Source organism: Chrysochloris asiatica, unplaced genomic scaffold (assembly GCF_000296735.1).
Source record: "Chrysochloris asiatica unplaced genomic scaffold, ChrAsi1.0 scaffold00006, whole genome shotgun sequence".
NCBI classification, from domain to species: domain Eukaryota; kingdom Metazoa; phylum Chordata; class Mammalia; order Afrosoricida; family Chrysochloridae; genus Chrysochloris; species Chrysochloris asiatica.
The window spans coordinates 28,315,584-28,323,728 of NW_006408524.1; the positions used below are offsets into that span (position 1 = coordinate 28,315,584).

Genomic DNA, 8,145 nt, shown 5'->3' on the forward strand with positions numbered 1-8,145 from the left:
TAACTGATGGTATATGGAGGGGATTATAATCAATGTAATGAAACAAGTTATATGAATTGTTGAATGTGAAACTGATGATGTGTCCTGTAAACTTTCATTGAATCCACAATAAAAACCTTAAATTAAAAAAAAAAAAAATTACTAAGAAGGAGGGGACTGTTTACAAGTGAAACCACCTAGATGCTAGAAGTACAGAGTGCTTCATTCCTCTGTAAAACATCAGCTGTTCATCAACATGAAAGAATTCGGCCTTTTAATAATTTCACTTTGATTGTAAGTGATGACTATTTTTTTGAACATCCCCTCAGGGGAAGACACTGTCTTAAGCTCTTTGAAAAAGTGCATCCATTAAACTTGTTATTATTATCCTATTTTACAAATAAGGAACAAGTAAACAGGATGAGATTAACATACCCTGGATTCAAGAGCTAGGAAGTGTTCCTGTCTGCTTGAATGCAAACCTCCACACTTCATACACAGAGTGCTTTGTAACGCTCAGGTCAATTCAACCAGAATGAATTATAGTACAAGTCACTGCAATTAAGGGTTCTCTGTAACATGTTATTTAACTCACATTCATCACCATGATCTTTCAACTCACCCTAGGTGTGTATTTTTTATCACTCTGTGGTAAGGCTATTTTTGTTGTCAATGTTTTCTTCCCCTTCACTGTCCACTTGCTTTCAACTTCCTTGGGGAATGAAGTAAATGCTGAGATGCCCTGGCCAGATCTGCCTTCAAGGAAAGATGTGTGATCCCAGTTGTGGAGAAAGCTGTCAGAAGACAGCCGCCACCTAGGATCACCTCAACTGCAGAGAGCCTTCCCGGACCTGCAGTGACCCTAGTCCTTCCCAAGTGGCCTCATCTAATGAATGATTGAGACGGGGTATAAGGGTCCAGCCACTACAGCCCCATGTGGCACAGTTGAGAGGCTATTTTAGCTCCAAAATTCCCTGTGGAATCAGCATGTTGACTTCTCCCTCTGTCCAGTCTTGCTAGCTTCCCCTGTCTTCCACAGGTGTTGACTTCAAGAGTAATCCCTAATAATAAATGCCCTGCACACTAAGTTCTGTGTCAGGGTCCACTTCCCAGAGAACCCAATATGTGATAGAGAAAAGGGACACACTGACTCAGCCATTACTCTTTTTTTTTTTTCACACTAAGGAGAAAACAAAATCAAGTCATGCATGCAAATCCAACCACTTTAAGGAAAGTTCACCACCAACTCTGAATCAATTTAATTATTTGTATTTGTAGATTGTAAGAAGGAGTCCTGTTAGACCAGCAGTTATGCCCTCAGCTGCTAACTGTTAGGTCTGCAGTTTCGATACACCAGAGGCCCCATGGGATTGCCATAGGAGAAAAGACTTGCTCCCATAAAGATCACAGCCTAGGGGCATTTCAACATTGTGCTAGAAGATCTCAATAAGTCTGAACCAATTCAATTGCCCAAGCTACCTACCATCAAGTTGATTCTGACTCATAGTGATCTAACTAGAGTAGAACTGCTTCCGAGGATTTCCAAGGCTGCATGCCTATGGAAGCAGACTGCCTCAGCTTTCTCCTTCAGAACCAATGGTGGTTTCAAACAACTGACCTTTCAGTTAACAACCCACTGTGCTACCAAGGCTCCGTAATTCAATGGCAACAGGTTATGTTGTTGTTGTTGTTAGGTGCCGTTGAGTTGGTTCTGACTCCTCTCAACTCTGTGTAGGGTTTCTGAGAAGTGAATGGTGGGTTTGAACATCAACCTTGTGGTTAGCAAGCAGTCCAGTGTTTATATATTTAATGCATTATTTGAGAGTCTTTTTAACCAACTGGATAATCACTTTGTTAGTACGAGTGAATGGTTCCATATGATAAGCTGTGGACTTTGAACCACAAGGTCAGCAGTTTGAGTCCATCAGCTGCTTCACTGGAAAAAGATGAGGCTTTTTGTTACAGGCAAAGAGTTAAAGCCTTGGAAACTCCATACAGAGTCCCTATGACTTGACAGCACTTAACAACAACATGAGTAGTAATAAGGTGTGCCTGCCCCAAACCATGATATTTTCAGTCATCTCATATGCTTGCGAAAGCTAGACAATGAATGAAGACCAAAGAAGAAAAATTGATACCTGAATTGTGATGCTGACAAAGAATATTAAATATATCACAGACTTCCAGAAAAACAAGCAAATCTATCTTGAAAGAAATACAGCCAGAATGCTCCTTAGAAGCCAGATGGTGAGACTTAATCTTATGCATTTTGGGCATATTGTTATAGGGACCAATATCTGGAGAAGAACATCATGCTTGGTAGTTGTTGTTAAGTGACGTAGAGTCGGTTCCGACCCATAGCGACCCTGAACAGGGTTTCCGAGGCTGTAAATCTTTATGGGAGCAGAAAATTTCATCTTTCTCCTGCGGAGCAGCTGGTAGTTTCAAACTGCTAATCTTGCGGTAACCATTCGTAACCATTACGCTACCAGAGCCACCTTCATGCTTGGTAGACGGTCAGTAAAAAAGAGGAAGAACTCAAGGAGATGAATTGATACAGTGGCTACAACAATGGGCTCAAACACAACAATTATGAGAATGGCAGTACTTCTGTTGTACATGGGGTCACTATGAATCACAACCAACAAGACAGCATCTCATAACAACCAGCGTGCTATAAGTAAAAGAAACTCAATGACTTAGAAGGCCTTACAATTCATGGTGGGCATCTAGTTTCCATATCTTCTGAAAATAGCAGGGTTTCTCATCCTTTGGGAAAATGCTTCTCTCTCAGGACTCATTTCCTTAGCTTCTGGTGGGGCTGCAAATCACGGTATTCATAATACTCTCAAAGCACAAGAGTGATCATGTGACCAGGTCTAACCACTCATAGCTCCTTCTCATCCCTTGGTCATAGGATTGGTTAAATAGGCAAGTTGCTTAAATCAAGAAAATCTGGGCTTTTTTCCAGGCCTTCTAACTGATTCATTCTGGTTCAACACCTGTTGGGAATTTTCATTTCCATCTGAGGTTGGACTCAGAATTTACAGCTCAACAAGCTTTCCAGGTGATTAGTATAGATCCCAGGGTGATCTTGTTAAACTGTAGATTCGGATTCAGTTTATCTTGGATGGAAATGCAAACTCTCAGCAAGGGGTCAAATTGGAATGAACTGGTTTAAAGCCTTGGATTTTTTATGTACAGCAGGGGAAGATTCTTTTTATCTTTCTCTGAGATAATTTTTTATCTTTTTACTTGGAAAAACTCAGGAAAAGGAAGATTAAGTGATGCTTCACATGATCCTATTTAATGTAACATATTTAGCATAAGCTAATTTGAATTGGCTTTCTATCACTTCTCACCAACAGAGTTCTGGCTAATAGACAATCTATTTAGGGAATGGGCATTAAGTCTGAAATATTAAGGCACAAAATATATAATAATTTACCAAATTAGTGAAACATTATGAACACGCTGATAGTGTAGGTACAGTACTTAACATTTAGTTGATTAACTTATTCCAAGTTTTTTACATTATTATTCATCTTGTTCTGAGTCAATGTAAATTTCTCATAAATGGAATATTTACTTAAACTGTATTAAAGTATATCAGTGCAACCTACATTAATTGTCCAATCAAAGATATGTATTTGCATATGTCAGTATTTATATAAAACAGGCATTATGATGCAAAAGAAGAGTTTAGAATCATAGAGGTCTTGGTTCTATTTCTAGATTCACCACTTATGAGCAGGGTACCCTTGGAAAAGTTTTTCAATTAGAAACTTCACTTCCTAATTGGAAATGGGTATAGCAGTTTTATTTAGTAGGATGTTTAAGGATTATACATAAAACCTATAAAATGCCATCCAATTGTTTGCTGAGAGAACAAAATAGTTGTTCACTATTATTTTTATAATAGCTATTGAAGAGCAAATGATAATTTATTAATTATCTTTGTTGTTGTTAAGTGCCATTAAGTTAGTTCAGACACATAGCAACCCTTTATAGGTTTCCAAAGAGCGGCTGGTGACTTTGAACCACCAACCTTGTGGTTCAAACTGACCTTGCAGTGCAGTGCTTATCCTACAGACTCCTAATTATCTTTGTTGTTATTAAGTGCCATTAAGTTAGTTCTGACTTATAGGGTTTCTGAGGAGCAGCTGGTGAGTTTGAACTGCCAACTTTGTGGTTCAAAGTCCAGTGCTGATACTACAGTGCCATATCATATATTTAATCTAAGAGCATCCTTAATTAGATTACATTTCCTCCACATAAGACAAAGATTCTGTTATATTTGTTATTTTTAAATATTGATCTAGAAGTTCTAGCCAGTGCAATAAGAAAGAAAAGAGAAATCAGAAATACAGAATTAATATTAGAAAGGAGAGACAATATTATTTAGAGATGATGAAATTGTCTTTCTATAAGATCCCAGATAACCAACTATAAGAGCTTTCAGAACTGAAAAGAAAGATTTGAAAGATAGTCAAATATGATTAAATGAAATGAGTTTTTCACATACCACTGATAGCCAGATAAAAATTTAACCTGAAAACGGTCCCATTCACAATATAACATAACAAAAAGGTGTCATAGCAAATTAGATCATTCAGTTATGTGAAGATAACTGACAAAACATTTTCATATGTTGTTTTTGGTTGGGACTATCCATTCAGTTCCAACTCATAGCAGCAAGAAAAACAAACAGGGTCCTGTCCTGTCCTGTGTCATTCTCACATATGTTTGAGTCCATTGTTGCTGCCACTGTGTCAACCTATCTTGTTGGGATTCTTCCTCTTTTCCACTGACTCTCTCTACTTTATCAAGTATGATGTTCTTCAGATAACATGGCCAGAATGCATGTGACCAAGTGTCACCATCCTGGTATCCCTGGAGCATTCTGACTGTACTTCTTTTAAGACACATTTGCTTGTTATTCTGCCAGTCCTTGGTATAGCCAATGTTTTTTGCTTACTCATAATTCAAGGGCATCAATTCTTTCTTCTTCAGTTTTCTCTATTCATTGTCAAGCTGTTACATGCACGTGAGGTGATTAAAAATATCATGGCACAGGCACAACATGGTCCTCAAAGTGACTTGAAGGGAACTTCAACAGCAGGTTTTCCCAATGCAATATTTCCTTTGAGTTCTTGACTGCTGCTTCCATGGACTTTGATTTCATCCCATAACTTGTTTGGTGTCAAATCTATTCTTGAGATGGTCTTTAAGTTCAGGTGAGATATACCTAAGGTCATATTTTGGCTCTTGTGGACTTGTGTTAATTTTTTTCAGCTTCAACTTGAACTTGTATATAAGCAATTCGTGATCTGTTTCCACAGCTGACCCTTGGTCTTCTTCTTACTGTTGATATTGAGCGTCTCCATAGTCTCTTCCTGCAGATACAGTCAATTTGATTCCTATGGATTCCTTCTGACAATGTCCAGGTATATAGTCACTGTTTTTTTTTATGTTGTTATTGTTTTTTTAGATACAAAAGTTTTATTTTTATAAACTTTGTATTTAAAATAGAATTTCTGTCTACTCACAAAACCTAATTTTAAACATGATACATTTCTCTAACTGACCTTTTGTCACTGTTATACAAACAATACTCAATTTGTAATCGCTTAATATTAAAAACCTGCTATACTAAATGAAGTTTGTATTTTATCAGAAAACATTCCCTTTAATCGTAGTGCTTTTTAAATATGAAGGCACCAACAAGAACTACTTTCAAATGATACAGAATTTCTTATTTCTTGAAGATTCTGTGGTGGACCACTTCTTCATTAGTTAACCTGCAGCAAGACACCTTCCCATGGCAAATAGGAAGAAGCTCAATATCAGCTCCTCCCTGCATAACCCCCATTTCCCCCACTGCCTCCCGGGCCATCCATAGTTTCCTCCACCATTGGTCCACCCATGTTCCTGCTACCACCAAAGTTTCCACTCTTCATTGGACCATAGTTAGAAGGTTGCTGACTATAATTTCCCAAATCATTGTTCTTTCCACTTCCACAATTTCCTCCTCCATAGTTGTCATAACCACCTCCATACCCTCCAACCCTGGTTGCCACATCCAGGTTCTACACCACCATATCTTCCTCTTCCTCCATAACCACGACTACCTCCAAAATTGCCACCCCAGGCCCTCTTTCATACCTATTATTTTGTTGTTGTTGTTAAGTACCGTGGAGTCTGTTCCGACTCATTGCGACCCTATACAAGGTTTCCGAGGCTGCAAATCTTTACCGGAGCAAAAAGCCTCATCTTTCTCCTGCAGAACAGGGGGTAGTTTCTAACTGCTGACCGTGAGATTAGCAGCCCGTTTCGTAACCACTACGGTACCAGAGCTCTTATGACCACTTCCATATCCATGAGTCACTTCCTGGTCCTGGTCCAAAATTCCTTCCACCACCACATGAATCCCCAAAACCAAAGTTGCCTCTTCTTCCACTCCTAGAACTTTAGACATCTTGCATTTCTTGTCTAGATACAGCCTTTCTCACTTCTGCATTATGACCATTAATAGTGTGCATTTCTGCAATACCATTTTATCCACAGGATCATGGTCATCAAAAGTAACAAAGCCAAAGCCTCTCTTCTTTCCAGACTGCTTATCAGTAATGATCTCAATGGTATCAATCTTTCCATACTCCTCGAAGGTGATGTTCTTCAGTATCTTCTTTAATTCCACCAACAAACAGCTTCTTCACAGTTACATGAGCCCTGGTTTTCCAGATCCCTCTCTTGGCTACAGCACCATTTGGATGAACCACTCTTCATCAACTGAGTGGAGTCTTGCAGCATCAACCTCAGCCATGGATGAAAAGGTTACAAAACCTCTTGACCTTTTGCTTGTAGGATCCCTCATTACCACGCAGTCTGTAAGCCTTCCCCATTTTTGGTAGTAGTTCCTCTGGAGCTTTTTTCTGTGGTTTCAAAGCTTAAGCCACCAATAAAGAGTTTACGAAACTGTTCCTTTTCTCTCTCCATCGCGGACACAGTCGCTTCAGCTGATTTCTCGCAGTGGAGCGAGATGAGGGAGATCTCCACGGAGGAACACGAACCGGACTCGTCCAGGCGCCTGAGTGAGAACTGCTGCTGTTCGAGAAACAACAGCGCAAGGAGCACCTCCGCTCAGGGCCCGGCGCTCTATGCTACTTAGTCACTGTTTTTTGACAAATGAGATTTGCAATGAATATGTCATTGCTCTTGCAAATTTCTACCATGCAATCTCTCGTTGTGTCTATTACCAAGCCATATTTTCTAACTACTGACCCTTCTTTGTTTCCAACTTCCACATTCCCATCACTAGTAATTATCCATGCATTTTGATTGAATGTTTGATAAATTAAGACTGCAATAGTTGGTAAAAATCTTCACCTTTTTCATATTTGGCATTCGTGATTGGTGGGTAAATTTGAGTTAAGTAAAAAAATCCCAGGTGTATCCTGAAATACAATGTTGTCATGATGTTGTTGTTAAGTGCCATAGAGTCGATTCTGCCTCATAGTGACCCTGTAAAGGGTTTCTGAGGAGCAGCTGGTGGATTTGAACTTCTGACCTTGCAGTTCAAACTGACCTTGTGGTCCAGTGCTTTTCCTACAGCACCACACTAGGACTCCATGATGTTGTTGTTAAGTGGTTCCAACTCACAGTGGCCTGCATAGGGCTTCCAAGGAGCGGCTGGTGATCTTGAACTGCTGACCTGGTGGTTCAAATGGACCTTGCAGTCCTGTGCATTAATCCACAGCACCGCATCAGGACTCCTGGACTCAAATAATTAACATTATTTGAAATAATGTTAATATGCCTACCAAGGAAGGCTAATTAATAGAACTATCATTATATTTTTATATACCACTCCAAGAAACAAATACCAAGTAAATGGAAGATTTATATTAAAAGATAAAACCACATGAAGAAACTTAGACTATTACATACAGATGAATACTATAATCAAAAGACTGAAAACTGTGACTCTGGGAAATTGTTTAAAAAGATACCATAAATAATATTGAAAGTCAAAAAAACATAAATTTTGAAATAAAATTTAAATCTATGGCAAGCTGTTAAAAGTCACCAATTATTAAGAATACCTAGAAGAAACTAGCGAGATGGTGAACTAGATAGACACACTACACAGACCCTCTACAACAA

At 38.9% G+C, this 8,145-nt stretch overlaps 1 pseudogene; it reads right to left on the bottom strand.

Annotated features, from left to right (window-relative positions):
- Positions 1–5,825: 5,825 nt before the first annotated feature.
- On the bottom strand, positions 5,826–6,978 carry LOC102816391 (annotated as a pseudogene).
- Between the last annotated feature and the right edge of the window lie 1,167 nt (positions 6,979–8,145).